Genomic DNA, 18,271 nt, shown 5'->3' with positions numbered 1-18,271 from the left:
TCAGTATATGTATGCAATTTTTTGTGTAGACATGTATTTTCATTTCTTTTCCCCATGTGCCTAGGAGTGGGATTGGTGTCTAATTCTCTTTTATCTCTGAGCAAAAGAAGTAATCCTTATGGGGGGTTGGGAAGAAAAGTGGAAAACTCCTACAGTTAGCACCAAAACCACTGATGGTGCCATATCAGAGTATACATGAGCTTCCTTTTGCTGCTATAATAAATTACCACAAATTTAGGAGTTTAAAACAACATAATTTCTTTTTTTTTATTTTACTGAAATCCAAAATGTGTCAACTGCACTGAACTACTTCTGGAGACTCCACAAAATAAGTTCCCTTGCTTTTCCCAGTTTATTGAGGCAACTTGCTTTCTTTGGCTCGTGGCCCCTTCCTTCATGTTCAAAGCTAACAGCGCAGCATCTTCAAATCTCTCTCATACTCCCTCTCTGTCTCCTTCTCTCTGCAGAAGACTCTCATAAATTGTGAGGTTTTTAAATACCAGATACTTTGAGGGTAGCATGTCCAGTACATTGATATAATAAACTTGAACTACTCAAGCATAGAAATTAGAATTAATTTGGGTTTTTAAAAAATGAGACAAATACATTTTCTATTTTCATTTAGACAAATAAGAATCTTAGTGCTACAGAAGTACTTAATCAAAAGGGTTATATAAATAGGTCCTTGGATTAGACCTCTAGGGATCAAACCCTAGCTCTCCCATTTACTAGCTAAGTGGCTTTGGCAAGTTATTTAAACGTTCTGTTCCTTAGTTTCCTCATATATTCAATGGAGGATATAAGAATGTTATTTCACAGAGTTGCTTTAAGGCTTAACTAAGATAATAATACATGCAAAATGCTTAGAATTGGCCTGAAATATAGTAAATGTTAATATATGCTTATGACTGTAAAATTACTTAAAACATTTCTAAAGAGAATCAGTTGGGGTAAAACCATATGAAGCAATGAAAATATGTTTCTTAAGGAGAGATAAGTGATTTACCAGGAAAATCTCCAGCTTTGTTTCTTTATAGGAAACTATTTTCCAGGTTACCAGTTTCTAAGACTGAGTCAAGTTGGCTGTCCTGGTGCTGAAATATTTTGATATTACTAGAAATCCTAAGCCTTATAACAGAAAATGAGGTAGGGGTCTTTATCTAATGTCCCAACGTGGCTTTACTTTACCCCAAGGCACAATGGTCATAATTACCATATGGTGGTTAACATTTCTGAGGACCTACTGTGTGCCAGGAACTGTTCTTGGCATTTAATAGGTATTAACTCATTTATTCCTCACTCCAGTCCCATAAGGTAGATCATAATCTCCACTTTATAGAAGTGAAAACTGAGGCCCAGAGAATCTAAGCATCTTGTTCAATGTTAGACCAGCTGGTAAGAAGCAAAGGATGGTAAGCTTGATCTCTTATTCTTAGGGGTGTAGATCTTCCCACAAGGGAGACGGTGAACATGGTGGGTGGGAGCCATCTCTGGAGCCAGCCTGCCTGGGTTCAAAGTCTGGCTTTGTGATGTATAGAAGCTGGGTAACCTCAGGCAAATCGCCTAACCTCTCTGTGGCTCATCTGTAAATAGTGGTGGACATAACATCTACTTCATGAGGTAGGTAGTAAATAACATTTACAACATTGCCTCACCCACAGCAAATGCTCAATAAGTGCTTCCAAATCAGAATTGCTTTCTTTTGTAATAGATTCTGCCTTTTAAATATCTTCAAATGTTAAAGAAAATCAGTTCTAGTGTGTACACTCAATCACATTCCCTGATATTTGCTTATACAATCATGTTTAGTCTTCAACAGTCTTTCTGTGAATTTTCTTACTCATCTACTTGTTCATTCTTATTTCTTCAACAAAATGTTTTGGGCTTCCTGCATGAGCTAAATCCTGTGTCATAGATTCTCACCCCCAATCCTTATAAACCGCCCCCCCATGCAAATGATAGATTTGCTTCCATTTTTTAATGGGAAAATGGAGACTCGGAGATGCTAGGTGACAGTCCCAGCTAGGAAACAGAGACTCTCTCACCCATCTTGCTGATACTCACACTCTGTGGGGTCATGGGATGAACACACTGAGCAGCCACAATTGACCATGAGGTCTGCTTTGGCTGGTTGCCAATTGTTGACCATCAGTGGTGTATTTGATCTGAGATTCTCCATCCAAAACAGAAACCATAGTACCTACTTTCCAGGGTTGTTGTGCAAGTAGCTCAATTTGTTAGTACACATACATGAAATCAGGCGTCCCATTAATGGTTACTCTTTGTTATATCCATTTATTAATTTCTTTGTTAAATTTAGCCTGCTCTTTCTAATGAACCACTAATGTGATTTTTATATAGAATGCATTCAGGGCAAACTTTTCATCTAAGTTTTTTTTTATTTTATTTTAATATAAATGATGAAAAGGTAGCCTGGAACATTTTACACATCTGTTACAAAACCCCTGGGAGTTGACTTGAATCCAAAGCAGGTGGCTGGGCAGGACATATTGGTCTGTATGTAGAGCTGGACGTCCCTCAAAAGCCCACGAACCAAGGAAAAAGTCCAAGAGAACTGTGAGAAAACAGTAATTAATAACTACAAACGTAGCTTCTAGTCCTCATGATAAAGTTCCTGTGCAAAGCCATAAAGAGATCAATTCCACATTTCAAACTCTTGCCCTAACTCCAAAGCATCATTAACCAACAAGAATGAAGCTCTATTAGCACAGAGTACCAGCCAGGAGTCAAATGTACTAGGCATTTCATATGCATTATCTTGTTTTTTTTTATCCACAAAACAACTGTTACGGGTTGAATTATCCACCCCCCTCCAATTCATATGTTGAAGCCCTAACCCTCAGGACCTCAGAATGTGATTTCATTTGGGTATAAGGTCCTTGTAGATATAATTAGTTAAGATGAGGTCATTTAGGTGGGCCCCAATCCAATATGACTTATGTCCTTTTAAAAAGAGGAAATTTGGAAGAAAAAAAAAAAAAGAGGAAATTTGGACACAGACACACACACACACATAGGGAGAACATCATGTGAACATGGAGGGAGAGATTGGGGTGATGCTTCTACAAGCCAAGGGATACCAAAGATTGCCAGCAAACCCTCAGAAGCTAGAAGAGAGGCAGGGAGCAGATTTTTCCTCACAGCTGTCAGAAGAAAGCAACCCAGCCAACACCTTGATCTTAGACTTCAAGCTTCCAGAATCATGAGACAATAAATTTCTGTTGTCTAACCCATCCAGCTTTTGGTGCTTTATTATGGCAGCTGCAGGAAACTAACACAGCAACCCTCAGAGAGACGTATTGTTGGTCTCACTTTTTGGAAACTTACATTTAGAAAGTTTGGTGTCTTGCCCAAAGAACCACTGTTGGTAGTTGGGTAAAGTTGGTGGGACAGCCTTATTCTGAAGGCCCTATGCTGGGCTATGTGGGTTCCATCATCCACCTTCTTTCTAATCTTTATGTTAAAAAAAAAAAAAAAAAAGATGTCCCTTGCTCTGTTTGCATTGGGTGACTAAACTCTCTCAGAAACCAAGTATGTTTGGGGGGAATCCCTGGGTGGCTCAGCAGTTTAGTGCCTGCCCTTGGCCCAGGGTGTGATCCTGGAGTCCCAGGATCGAGTCCTGCATCAGGCATCCTGCATGCAGCCTGCCTGCTTCTCTCTCTGCTGGTGTTTCTGCCTCTCTCTGTATATGTCTCTCATGAATAAATAAATAAATAAATAATCTTTAAAAAAAAAGAAACCAAATATGTTTAATAAAATAACTCATTTATACCCATAAGAACTACTGACCTATCCCATTGAGAAACATCACAATCCTAAAGAATAATGGCAGACATTTCAACAGTACTTTGTACACTTAGTGGTGTTGGCTTAGGTTTTCATAGGAATCCTCATGAGCAAATGTCACCATCTCAAAGGGGGAACATACACAAAAACACTGTGGGATTTGCCAAAGTGAAGCAATGAACATGTGCCCAAACCAGCACTGGAGCCAGTTCCTGGTCCATCATGTTGTTTTGACGCCACAAACACAAGCTTAACCTGCTTCTGCATCTGATATATCTGCTTCTTAGCTCCAGTCAGGCAAAGTACTAGGCAGGCAGGGTACCTATTAGAAAAAAAAGCACCACCTTTGAAATGGAGCACATGTGAGTTCAATTAACAGTTACCTTAAACAAGACCCTCCATTTCTTCAATTGTGAAATAGACTATTGTGAGGATGAATGCAATCAACTATAAAAAGTATCCCACAGAGAATCCTGCTAAATAAGTTTTTTACACTATCCAAAGAATACCCTGGCTTACCCCCAGCTTCCCCATTGAGTCAGGATGCTGTCTTGAGTTTTTGTCTTTTGCTGAGGTGTTAAATCACATACATAGACATTGTGGTGTTGCATGGATGAAATAACATTTTCTAGATTTTCATTTCCATGCAAATGCAAGGAATTACTTATAAAGAATCTGAAAAGATACTAAAAACACCCAGAACATAGAAGATATTAAATACTTACTTGTTTAATTAATAAAAACTACTACACCCACTTCACCCCCAAGATTCAGAAGAACCTGCTGTGATGAACATAAGATAAATTTCACCGAGACAGTATGTTTAGAGGTGAGAAAAGGAAGAGAGCTCATTTACCCTGGAAAATTAGAAAACATAAGCACCAGTTTGATTAATAAGAACATCTCATATGTTAGTTTAAATTATAACTAAAACCCAAAGTTTCATTTAAAAACAAAAAGAACTCTGCAATTTCTTCTTAGTTAACTGTGAATTTAATTTTAGATCTACTCATCCCTCTAATTCAATGCTACTACAAGTAAAACTTCTTTTAAACCATGTCCCTATGCAAATATTTTTTTAGAAACACATCTATAGATTTGTCTTGGAGGAATTCTAACAAATGTCTTGAAATCCTCATCTAATCTGGGTTTGATATTTGATAACAGGAGATGCTAAGAAGACCTATCTCATAGTTTTCTGTTGGAGACCAACCTCAAATGATCACTGAGTGTTCAAAGTCAATACCTATTAATGCTTGTACATATGGTATTAATTCCACATTAATTCTGTCAAAAGTGATATCATAGTTAGAAGTTCCAAATGATGACATCACTAAAACAACTTGGTTTTCATGAGCGTGGGACCAGTCAGTGCCAAAATCCAGTTCAATGTATTCATCCGTCCATTCTGACAAGTTCAGTTTAATTAGTTCATGGCCTCATAACGAACAAGAGACTGGCTTTCTGTCCAATTGCCAAAGCCATTTCTATTCTCTTCAACTTAAGTGCCAAATGCTTACACTGCTTTGCCCAATTTATACCTTTGCCTATAATTACTGGTCCCCAAGGTGTGATTGTCCTTTTTCATAAGAGTTTGTGCAGCTGCCAACATGAAGTTGTAAATAAATTGTAATACCGTTGCTATGAGGTGTAAAAATCCCACAGCTCATATCCAGAGCCTTGTATAATAAACTCGAGTAAACATTCCATTTCCTGCAAATGATTGTGGTCTGTGACTAGATTTAGAAAACAGGGCAGTAAGTCATCTTTCTTTAATGAGTCGTTGAAAACAAAGTCGTATCCCATGAAACCAAAACCTGTCCTTGACAAAAACAAATAGCTTATTTGTAAAAGACCCTCCAAAGGGGGATAGCTTTTTCTGTAGCTCGTGATCAGAGTTCTATTTTTTGCACTTAGAAGTGCTTAGACAATAGCAACCCTGCTCTCCCAACAGCACCCACTGCCAATGAAGTTCAAGGCATTGGTTTTCTAACAAGACAGACAATATGCTAAGGGACAAGAGGAGAGAATCAGACTGAGAAAGACCCAGCTTGATGGCTCACTCTTCCACTTGCCAGCTGTGCAACCTTGGTCATTTAAAACCTCCATACCTCAGTTTCCTTAGCTATAACTGGGGAGAATGACGTCCACTCAACAGGGTTGGTATGATCATGCAATGAGATAATTAAAAGCAGAGCTCCCAGCCACAGTCCTGCCCAACAACAGGTGACACAGAAATGTTAATTTCTTCCTTCTTTTTCTTTGTAATAGACATAAAACTCGCATCTCTGGATTTCCACCAGATTAATCTTAGGCTTTGTGTGGAAGGGGCTACAACTAAGGAACAAACCATATTTTTTAGCACTGCCATTCTTAACAAGTGATAAAGATTTCTTCTAACATTGCATCATCTGTGAAATGTGCAAGACTGCCAAAGTGATGCCCTATAAACTATATCTAAAATTTATTATGACTACTGGAATGTTTCTCATTTTATTTTTCGTATTGAAAGGTTCGCTGATGATCTTTCTTGTTTACTTACAATAGAATTTAAGAAACATAGACATTATTTTTTTAATTTTATTTATTTATTTATTTATTTATTTATTTATTTGAGAGAGAGAGAGAACAGGAGTAGGGGGTGTGGAGAGGGAGGAGCAAACTCCCCTCTGAGCAGAGAGCCTAACATGGGGCTCTAATCCAGGACCCCGAGATCACGACCTGAGCTAAAGGCAGATGCTTAACTGACTGAGCCATCCAGGCACCCCAAGAAACTTAGACACTTCAAATCAGAATTGTATCCTATAGAACTAAAAAAAAAAAAAAAATGGAGTCAGCGTTAACGTGAAACAAAGTTTACATTTGAATCAATTAAGTCAAAAGTAATCACTAATGAAGGTCACTGTGTGCCCAAGAGCCCAGTTCTTTCAGTGGAAAATTAAATTAATCAAGATTAATAATTCATTCTTATACATGGCAAAGACCATTAATGCTGCCAAATGTACATGGTTTCTCCTAACATGTATATTTCTCAACCTCTCTTGTAGTTAGTTTGTGTTAATTTGACTAGTTCTGGTCAATAGACCAGAATGGAAAGTAATGTGTATTATTATCAATTAAAGAACTTGAGAGTCCATGTATCTCCTCCACATCTCTCTCCAGCTTCAAAGACCCTGGAAGACATGTACCGGGTGACATAGTATAAGATGAAGTAGAATCTGATCATAGAATTTTGTACCAATGAAAGGTTAAACATTATAATATTAAGTATGAAGGGGTTGTTTACTACAGTCTTTTGGATTATCTGTGCCCTTCTATTAGGTCAGAGTTCACCTTGCTTTGTGTTCTAGGAAAAATATCCAAGGTTTCCTAGCTTTTACCAGATGCTGGGTATAATTTGGTTCACATTCACAGTCTTCCTTAAAAATTAAAAAATAAAAACACCTCCCCATGAAGTTGTGCTTTGGCTTCCAAGGAATGCTTCCTATTTTCAGTTACCATGCGAAATTCACCAGACAAGCATTATTTTGCTGCCTTCTGACTGCAGGTTCTAGAGCACAGTTGCCTTGTTTTGCAATGTCTGAGTTTTAGCTGCAGAAGGGTAAAATGTTCCTTTAGCTTCCTCCTCATAACTCCCACATCCTTAGGACTCAGATATGGCCATGGACAAGCTAATGAGCAGGACTTCAATAGACACTGACTGTCAGGATTGGGTCCCCAAGCCAAAATTTTCCTCGAGAAGAACATTTCTTCTTCTCCTAGAAGACACAGGGATCCCTCATTGCTAGCCCACTTCGTTCACTAGCTCTTCTCTATGATTTTGGTTTCTAGGAATGCTCAAAATATGGAGTCAAACCTGGCCGCCATGTATACTTAGTTTGCATTTCTCAGTTTCAGGAGAATGTGAGAGCCTTGTAGCCAGAGTTACTCACTTCTCTCTTCTTATCTTTCATACTAGATTACTCTATTGATTTTGACTCAAGTGCACTGAATTGGCAAACTAAGGTAACATTTCAAAAATAAATTGTCAATAGTCCTATTATAAAAAGTCATTCTATGACTGTAATTATAATATATCAGAAGAGAAACAGACCTTAAATCATGTTTTTAAGCCTCTCCTTTTATAGACAGGAAAACAAATCCCAAAATGGTAAGTGACTTATTCAAGATCGCCCAGCTACTCAAACAAATTAATGCTTTATTTGTTGGAATTGTCCAAGGATATTGGTTTCTGGCTAGAAAGCCAGTGTCTGATCCAAACTCTGGTACTTACTGGTTGCTAGAGATTGTTCTAAAGAAGTCACACAGCCTTTCTCCTCTTCAGCTTCTTACTCTGCAAAATGGAAATAGATACCAACCTTCTGACCATCTATGCAGCTCAAATAATAAAACACAGGTACAAAATGTCTTGTTAACTATCCTTGACCAGAATGAGCTTCTTGAGAATAGAGCACATGTCATCCTTGATTGCCACTCTGACACATAGCTCAGGGCCTGACACAGAAACAGTGTTCAGTGAAAGCTGAAGCCAATGACCAGGTTAATCAATTAGTTAATAAAAACTCATGTTGTGAAAGGAGAAAGTAGAATTATCCTCAAATAAAATGAGACTGTAGAGAAATACGATTAAGACCATTGCTCTGGAGCCTGGCTGTGTGGATTAAAATCCACCACTTACTAACTGCACCACCCTCAGGTAAATCACTTAACCTCTCTGCTTCAACTTCTCATCTGTGAAAGGAAAATACTGGTACTCATCACATGGAGTTAAGGTGAGACTCAATGATCTAAAGCCTCAAATGATATAAGACTACAAATAAGTATTTTTGTTATAAGTGTCATGGCTATTCCCTGTCCTGGAATGTATTCTAATCTAGCTTCCCCTTTGTTTTCAATCCAATTTTGGCAATCTGCCATTATTATGGCTTTCCATATGCTTTATCTTATTCTGAATTATTAAAAGAAAATGAAGATCACAGACATCTTTGTATAAACTTCTGCATGCTCATTATAACAAAAGGCACACAGACAGCCAAGGAAAATACATGAAGATGACATCATGTGGCATCACAGCAGCACTCTGATGGTGTGGAAAAGTGCCACTTTGAAAAAGGATGCCAGAGTATTAGGCACACCACAAATGAATTTTTTTTTCACAAATGAAATTTTTGAAGCTCACCCAGGAATGATACAATTTAACCTGTACTTTTCTCTTCATCTCCCCCTGCTCCTTTAGGAATGCCATTGTCCATGGAACCTGTCCCAAAAACTGGTAATACTATGATTTTGTTGGCAACAAACGACTGCGTGTTTACAACCAAAGCTACATGGTGACTTAAGAGAGTGGTTCACCCTCTCTGCCTACTCTCACCTTGCACGCCCGGCACCCACCTCTTCATCCATCTAACTTAGATTGTACATTTAAAAGCTCAACAGAAGTGTCCTCATCGCTTCAAAAAATTCTCTACTCACTCTTCCTCCACTTGCATAACTATCAAATCCAGAAAGGAAGGACCCAAGTCTGATGTAAATTTGTACTGACAGTAACACAGCACAGTGTTCTTGTGAAGTACACAGAAATGTCTTTTTGAACAAATTGTAAATTCATGACAAAGGAATTTTGGTTAACCATGATAGGTTATTTTAACAGGAAGAAGTCGCAAATTAACAAGGCAGGAAACAACAAATGTTGGAGAGGATGCGGAGAAAAGGGAACCCTCTTACACTGTTGGTGGGAATGTGAACTGGTGCAGCCACTCTGGAAAACTGTGTGGAGGTTCCTCAAACAGTTAAAAATAGACCTGCCCTACGACCCAGCAATTGCACTGTTGGGGATTTACCCCAAAGATACAAATGCAATGAAACGCCGGGACACCTGCACCCCGATGTTTCTAGCAGCAATGGCCACGATAGCCAAACTGTGGAAGGAGCCTCGGTGTCCATCGAAAGATGAATGGATAAAGAAGATGTGGTCTATGTATACAATGGAATATTACTCAGCCATTAGAAATGACAAATACCCACCATTTGCTTCAACGTGGATGGAACTGGAGGGTATTATGCTGAGTGAAGTAAGTCAGTCGGAGAAGGACAAACATTATATGTTCTCATTCATTTGGGGAATATAAATAATAGTGAAAGGGAATATAAGGGAAGGGAGAAGAAATGAGTGGGAAATATCAGAAAGGGAGACAGAACATAAAGACTCCTAACTCTGGGAAACGAACTAGGGGTGGTAGAAGGGGAGGAGGGCGGGGGGTGGGAGTGAATGGGTGACGGGCACTGGGGGTTATTCTGTATGTTAGTAAATTGAACACCAATAAAAAATAAATTAAAAAAAAAAAACAGGAAGAAGTCTGAAATCTCTTTTAAGAAAAATTTACAAAGTAAAAGTTTGAAATTAAAAAAAAATACATCTTGATTCTTTCTCTGATCATTGGGAAAAGATGGATATTATTTAGCGTTATTGATCCAGCCTGTGGAACACTGGTATTCTGTGAAAATATTAAGACCAATTGAATTAAACTATCCCAAACCACATAGAGCACATAAAAAGGTAAAGTGTGGTCAACTTAACAAAAGCTGACAAATGTTTTATTACCACAGCTCAACTCAATCAAATGCCCACCCATACTAAGGCACAGAGGTGAGAAAAGTAAACCACCCTGCCCCAGGGCCTCCTATGCTTCCATGTCTATAAATCTACTCTTTCTACCCATCACAAAAGCCTTGCATCTTAGACATTCTCATTCTTATTTTAGAAATTAAAAAAAATAACATAAGTGTTAAATAAACTACCCAGGGCGCACAAATCTAGTGAGTGCAGGAGCTAAAATTTGAACTCATAGGCATTTAACACAGAGCCCATGTTCTTTCTCCCCCATCCCGTTTCAATACATTGGAGAGTAGGAATTAACCCAAGGGCACCTGGGTAGCTCTGTTGGTTAATCAGTTAAGTGTCTGACTCTTAATTTAGGCTCAGGTTATGATCTCAGGGTCATGGGATGGAGCCCCACATGAGCTTCATGCTTAGCAGGGAATCTGCTTGAGATTCTCTCTCTCTCTCTACCCACCCCCACCTGTATTCTCCCTCTCTCTCTCTTTCTCTCTTTCTCTCTCTCAAATAAATAAATAAATCTTTAAAAGAAAAAAGAAATTAACCCAGAATTTGAAATGATTAACTACTTGCACAACACCCATACTGATTATGAGTTGAATATTGAGCAAAAAATTTTTAGTATAATAGAATTTTAAAACTATGACATACAGAAGATATTAAGAAGCACATTATACAGATGTAAAACTAAAGTCTAGGAGGGTTAAGGATCTCATTCAAAGTCATATTACCTTCAACTTTTTTTAAGATTTTATTTATTCATTAGAGACACACACACACACAGAGAGAGAGAGAGAGAGAGAGAGAGAGAGAGAGAGAGGCAGAGGGAGAAGCAGGCTCCATGCAGGGAGCCCAACATGGGACTCAATCCCGGGTCTCCAGGATCACCCTTCACCCTGTGCTGAAGACGACACTAAACCACTAAGCCACCGGGGCTGCCCCTAGCTTCAACTTTTTATACATGCTTTTATTAAGCCATTCATTCAATAACTAACTCAATTTTTGAAATTATTTTTCTAGTCGCTAGAAACATAGGGATAAATACAAAATGATACCAGATTTCAGGAATTTTGCAGTCTGTTAAAGTTAACAGACACACAAACACATAATGCTTATAGCATGCAATATAATATAATATACTATTCATAGCAGTGTCCCTTTGTGTATCTCCCTAGGCTGCTTTTCTTGCCCTTGAGTCCTCTATTATTCCACATCCCAGAGCTCCTGGAAAAATCCAAAATACTACAACATATAGATCAACCACAAGTTTATTTTCATTCATCTAATCTACCTGGTACAATTAGAGTAGAATTTTAGATGTTATCTGTTCTTCTTTCTCTCCTCTTGGTGATTACTCCTTCCAGAAGCCTATCACTCTCATAAAAGCTACCAGATAGTCCATGACCCTATCTAAACCTACTTCCAATTATTTTGACCAAGCTGGGCACCTGTAAGAGAACTTACCTGGGACTTTTGGTCTTGGAACCAGGAACAGCAAGATTAGTCTCTCTGTAGGGCAAAGCATGTACGATATAAATATCAGGGACCATCAGTACCATGTGACCCACTTTTGGAAGAGAGTTAATATACATCTAGAGTCCCTTATATCTGGCTACCTAAGTGCCATCATCTCTTAGCTACCTCAAAGCTACTGCAACTCAGACTATCTAAAGCCAGATTCATAGTCTTTTCCCTAAACCTGGTCATTTGCCATTGTTCTCTATTGCAATAAAAAATACTCTAACCCAATAAGATATGTAAGCCAGGAAATTAGGATTTATCTTGGCCTATCCTCCATCATCCCTCATACCCCACCATTTCTTGCCCTTATTATAATCACAACTAAATAGTTCTGATTTCTGTTCACATTTCTCCATATATATCACCCTTAAGCACAAATTACAAAGTTTGTAACTGATCTACCATCATTCACTCTTGCTGTCTTAGATTCATTATTCAGCAAGCGGTCCACATTAACTATTCCAATCTTGGCTAAAATCCTCCAACTTTTTTCATGTAATTCTTTAAAGAAAACAAAAGTCCTACAGGACTCTGGGCTCCATCTCACATCACCCTCTTCTCCATGCTCAAGAGCACCTGTCTTCATCACAAGATCTCTGCAGATGATCTACTTCCCAACTCAACCATCTCTCCCCCAGGGGAAATACAGCTTACCTCCATGACCAGGCTAAACTGCTCATCATCACTTTTTAGCATTTTAAATATTTCAGACAACAAAAGCAACCTGAATTCTGCTTAGAGAGCATATCGTAGTTGCAGTGCTCCATTTACTTATGTGACTGCCTAAATAAGGTTAATCTCCTCCATCAAACTCCATGAGGTAAGGACCAGGTAGGTAGAGACCAGGTTTGCTTTCTCTCTCCATTGTGTCCCTGGGACCTATCACAGTACCCATACAATTAGTCTGAAATAATATATGATGATCCTTAATTTATTCTGTATAATTTGTTCTAATGGCAATAGGAAATTATAGATATTTTTAAAATTTGAAAATGAAAGTGAAATTTCTTCAAACAAGGAAGAGAAATCTCTACTCTGCTTTTAGAAATCTATGCAAGTTCTCCTTCCCCCAGATAGTTGCTCCATGCCAATTCCCGCCTTGCTAAAACACAGGTAATTCTACTGAGCACCAACATCAGGGAATTTCTTACAGAAACCATCTTTACTTCTCTCAATTCTACTCAACTCAACACCCACTTGGGGAGTGCCTAGCACTCTAGGTGAGGAGGACTCAGGATCTGAGCCTTGGCTTCAGTTATCAATATGCTCATAAACACTAGCTATCTAGGTGACCACTCCCCTGGGTCTCTCTCTGGGACACCTGCTCCCATTTCAGCTCTGGCTCAGTAATAAAAGCTGTAATAAAAGGTGCTGCTGACACATATGCCTCAGTGGGAACTTAGCTCATACTAGAAGAGTTTTTGTAAAGCAATAACAAAAACAAGCTTCTTCATCTGGGCAACTTCTCCACATTTTCCTTTAAAAATATTAAGCATTCTTTTAATCACAGATGAGCTATGTGCTGAATCCAAAGAACCATCACTGAGATTCATAGAGAAAATAAATGGTCAAAATGACTCCTTACAACAACCTTGTTTGTCAAGGACCAAAATGTTTACCTTTATTACCAATTTTAAGTGTCTATGTCTCAACCCTCATGCAACTGATTGATAGCCATCATTAAGTACATCTTCATTGGATGAATATATGAATGAATGAATGAATGAATGAATGAATGAATGCCTTGTCATACCCTTAAGAGGTACATGGTTTAAGTGCCATTGCAGGAGTACCTCCTGATTCCCAAAATCTCTCTGTGAACCCTTTGTTGCTATCAAATGAACATACCTGGAAAGGAGTAACTTGGGATGGTTTTAAGAGTAAAGATCCTGTTCCCAAACTTGTGGCTAATTTTATGGCTCAGAAGTTTTCATTAGATCCATTAATAACCTCTGTTTTACCTTTTGAAAAAAAGAAATGAAGGATTTGCCCTGCCTCACCTTGGAAGGAACTTCCATACCATCCTGATATTGTGAGACCATACAAATGCCTTCATTTGTAGCAGCCTCCTGGCTTCTCCATCATCGGGGGCATCAGCCAAACAAAAACATTAATTCTGTTCTTCACAAATGCTACCAATAAATTACATATTGGTAATTGGCCTTACAAAAAGGACAGAAGATCATATAGATTTTATTAGCAAGCAGTGCCACATCTCCCAAAGGAAATGCAATAGGAAGAATGGGGGAAATTTGGCCCACAGAGTGCTTGGTGTGGTGGGAAAAGCAGTGGACTCAGAGTCAAAACAATTTCAATTTAGTCCTGGCTTTGTTGCTAATGTGGTGTGTGGGACCTTAGGAGAGCAATCAACATCTCCATGCCTCAAGTTCCTCTTCTCTAAATAGGCATTAGATCTCTAAAACCCTTACCAACTCATGACTTTCAAAACTTTTTGATATTGGCTGCATTCTGGTTATTTCATCATTAATATATCACATTTCCCAACCCAGTAACCAAGTAGAAATGTATGCATAACTTATAAATTTCTGATTCTTCAAAAGATTATTCTAAACGATTTTTAAAATAGTCTTATGATACCACAAGATATTTTGCAGCAAAAAAAAAAAGTCAAGATCCTGTCTTGGGTGGAAAATATTCATAACTAAGAGACTTTCACCCAATATTGAAAATGAAAGTAGCTGGGGTAAAATGTGCCAGGGACTCGGGCACTTCCCCGGAGCTTCCCTTCAATGTCATAGGGAAGTTGGCTGGTAAAACTTGGCAAAGATCCCTGTTGATACTCCCAAGAATAATAAGTGCCTCTACCTGATAGTAGTGAATAGTGTCTTCCAGTTGGCTGCAAGCATTTCCTTTTCTAAATAGGTCAAAACCTAATATGATACAGTTTGTAGATTTTGGGGGCAATTCTTGGAGTCTAAGAGAATGTTGCCTTGGATAGTTGAAATGCTCTACAGTGAAAGGATCCAGGCTCCTTTCCACTAGGAAAGGGCACACCTAGTGCTATTTTGAATGGCCTTGTTTTTTAGGAAATGGTCCTGTCATTCAGGTTGAAGGATTCAATTGCGTGACTAATTATGTTTTCCTTTGCAAACTATTTCACCATCCATTATGCAAAAGCCTTAATGAGCTATTTCTAGAGAGGGCATACTACATACAGTCTTCTCTATGAAAATATTCAGAGAATAAATTTAGAGCAAAAACACCAGCTCCAATGCCATCTTCTCCAGTGGCCCTTCTCATTGGTAGAATTAATCCCTCTTTTCAAAAGTTCTATCAGAAGTCATTGATTATTCTGCTATTTATACATTTAGGTAAAAAAATTTAGGAAAAAAAATAGTTGAGGGGAGACCACAATTCAGTTGGATGTGGCATGACATCTTTATTATTTATATTAGAAGAAAATACTAATGTTGGGGCCCCTGGGTGACTGAGTTAAGTGAGCATCCAACTTTTGATTTTGGCTCTGAGTCCTGAGATCGAGCCCTGTGTGGGGGGTCCACAGTCAGCAGGGAGTCTGCTGGAAATTCTCTCTCTCTCTCCCTCTGCCACAGACCCTCTCCACCATTCGCACTCTCTCTCTCTCACTCTCTCTCTCTCTCCCTCAAATAAATAAATAAATCTTTATAAAAAATAAAAGGAAAGGAAAATACAAATGTTATCCCACCACAGACAAAATAAAACAGGACTATTGATTCACAATTTGTAAGCCTGACTTCAGGAACTACTGATGGTTATATTCCATAACGTTTTTCTACTCTAGACTATGGAGTGCTATACTGGCATCTTTATATGATATGAAGAAATTACAAAGGGGGCAGAGTTGTGTCCTCTTCTATCTTCACCTCTATTCTACCCTCCAGTAGTCTTGGATCATATTTTTATTCTTTCTGTAACAGTTTTATTAAGGTATATTTTATATATCATAAAATACACCCCTTGATATGTATAATTCAATGATTTTTAGTTAATTTGCCAAGTGGTGCCGTCATCACCATAAACTGGTTTTAGAACATGTCATCCCTCCAGTACGATCCCGTCTGCCCATTTATGGTAATCCTCATTCTTACCCCTAGCCCCAGGCAACCACTAATCTACTTTATGTCTCTATAAATTTTCCTTTCTAGACACCTCATATAAATGGAATTATATAGCATGTGGTCTCTTGTGTCTGGCTTCTTCCACTTAGCGTCATGTTTTTGAAGTTCATCCATAATGTAGCATGCATCAGTAGTTTTTCCTTCTGATTCCACCATGTGGATAGACCCCATTTTGTCTACCCATTCCCCCGTTGAGGGACATTAAGTCGCTTCTACTTTGGGAGCTATCATAAATAAAGTCCCTGTGGACATTGATTTGTACACAAATCAATGTGTCGACAGTTCTTTTGGGTAAATATCTATAAGTGATTTTTTAACGTTTTTATTCAATTCTTGCACTCATTTTAATTTCTTGGCTATATATCTATATAAGTAAGCCTTGCCATCTGGAAGGACATTGAATGAGTGAAGTTTACTCTGCTGCAGGGAAAACAAGACATGCACATGGAGAGTAAAAAGTGACGTCCTAGAGAGGTAGATTTTAGAGGAGGGAGAGATTCAGTAGAAAAACAGAAAGACTTGCTGGATGAAAATTGCCCTTGTGCAGAAAATACATGGGATGTCAATGGCTGGACATTTCCAGTGCAGACCACTGTCTTCTAAATCCCCAGGATGGCATTTATGTACACAAGGTGTGAGGAACAATAGTCATACTGATTTCAGAGTCAGGATATATGGCCTCTAGGCCTGACTCAATCTCTGAGTGTGTGTCTAAATTCTCTGGTTTTCATAGTTTTCTCATTTGAAATAAAAATCATCCCTTTCCTCTTGAACCCTTGCTCTGCTTGCCTCTGACTTGCACAGGATTGGAGAAAGAACTGCTTAAGGTATCAGACATAAGGTGTTTTTTCAAAAAACTGTAAGTTTTCTTCCATATCTATGTGCAATCTTTTATGGAAATGGATAGATATGAGAAATATCTTACAGGAAGAAGTCCTCCAAACATAAGCTGATACTGGTGAGCTCAGCTATATTTTAGAACAGCTGAGAGGGTCCTACCTGACTTTGAACTCCCTGACCTATCTGGTACCAGCCTGCCTTTTCAGGCATGTGACCCTAGCCATGCTAGCCTTTCTGCTTCTTTAATATATCAAGATCCATATCCTGTGAAAGCCTTTGAATTTAATATTCCCTCTGCTAAGAATGATCTTCTCCATATAATCCAAATAGTTGGAATCTTTTTTTTTTTTTTAATTATTTACTTGTGAAGCCATCCTCTGATGGAGACCTTCAGTGACTACTCTGGACAACAGTGGCACCAATATAATATATATGGTGGACCTGAATGGTAGTAGGTACTCAATACATAGCAGCTAGAATTAACCATTGCTATTAACTAACACTAGTAGTTTGCGAGGGCCACCCTAATAAAGTATAACAGAAATTTATCTCACAGTTCTGGAGGCTAGAAGTCTAAAATCAACGTGTCAGCAAGGCTAGTCTCCTCCAAGGGCTGCGAGGTAAGGACCTGTGGCAGATGTTTATCCTTTGTCTGTAGATATCCATCTTTCCCCTGTGTCTCTTTAAATCATTTTTCCTCTATGTGTAGCTCTGTGTCCAAACAGCCCCATGCTCCAAGGACACTAGTCACATTAGATTATGGCCCTTCACCCTAGTGACCTCATTTTAACCTGATTACCTGTGTGACAATACTATCTCCAAAAAAGTGTACCTGTGAAGTCCTAGGCATTATCTTTTATCATATGAATTTGGGGGAGACACAATTCAACTCATAATACATACCATTATTCAAATTGCTATCAAAAAGAGGTTGTTCCAAAAGGTGAATATTGTTGGAAGAGCACCAATGGAGATTATAGTTTACAACTCTTAGCAAAAAGCAGACGATTGCTTTGGAGGTCTTGCCCATTGGAGACACATTAGCTCATATACATTTGACTGACCAAGACTGCTCTTCAGTGAGGCGCGTAACCATCTCATAAAGCAGACATTCTCCCAGTCAGGAGACCAGCCAACCAAACCGAGCACTCTATAAAGAGTTCTGACGCACCTGAGCCACTCTCTCAAGCACCGTGGAAATACAAGAACATATTGAAGTCTGTGAACATGGATTATTTACACACTAAACTAATCAAAAGGATAGAGGCAAAGGCAATGCAGTTCACTTAAAGAAAAGTCAAACCTAAAATGTTTTCCCATGTTATACTTACTCAGCATGCTCTAGTCTATCTATGCTTTCCTAATTGAA

At 38.5% G+C, this 18,271-nt stretch overlaps 1 long non-coding RNA gene across 1 annotated transcript; it reads right to left on the bottom strand.

Annotated features, from left to right (window-relative positions):
• Positions 1-2,427: 2,427 nt before the first annotated feature.
• On the bottom strand, positions 2,428-5,090 carry LOC111095382. The gene is made up of 4 exons (XR_005356402.1): positions 5,021-5,090; positions 4,533-4,664; positions 3,950-4,129; positions 2,428-2,575 (listed from the first exon to the last, which is right to left on the bottom strand). It is a non-coding gene; the product is annotated as an uncharacterized LOC111095382 (long non-coding RNA).
• Between the last annotated feature and the right edge of the window lie 13,181 nt (positions 5,091-18,271).

Source organism: Canis lupus, chromosome 3, assembly GCF_011100685.1.
Source record: "Canis lupus familiaris isolate Mischka breed German Shepherd chromosome 3, alternate assembly UU_Cfam_GSD_1.0, whole genome shotgun sequence".
Taxonomy (NCBI): domain Eukaryota; kingdom Metazoa; phylum Chordata; class Mammalia; order Carnivora; family Canidae; genus Canis; species Canis lupus.
This window is presented reverse-complemented; position numbering and strand designations above follow the sequence as displayed.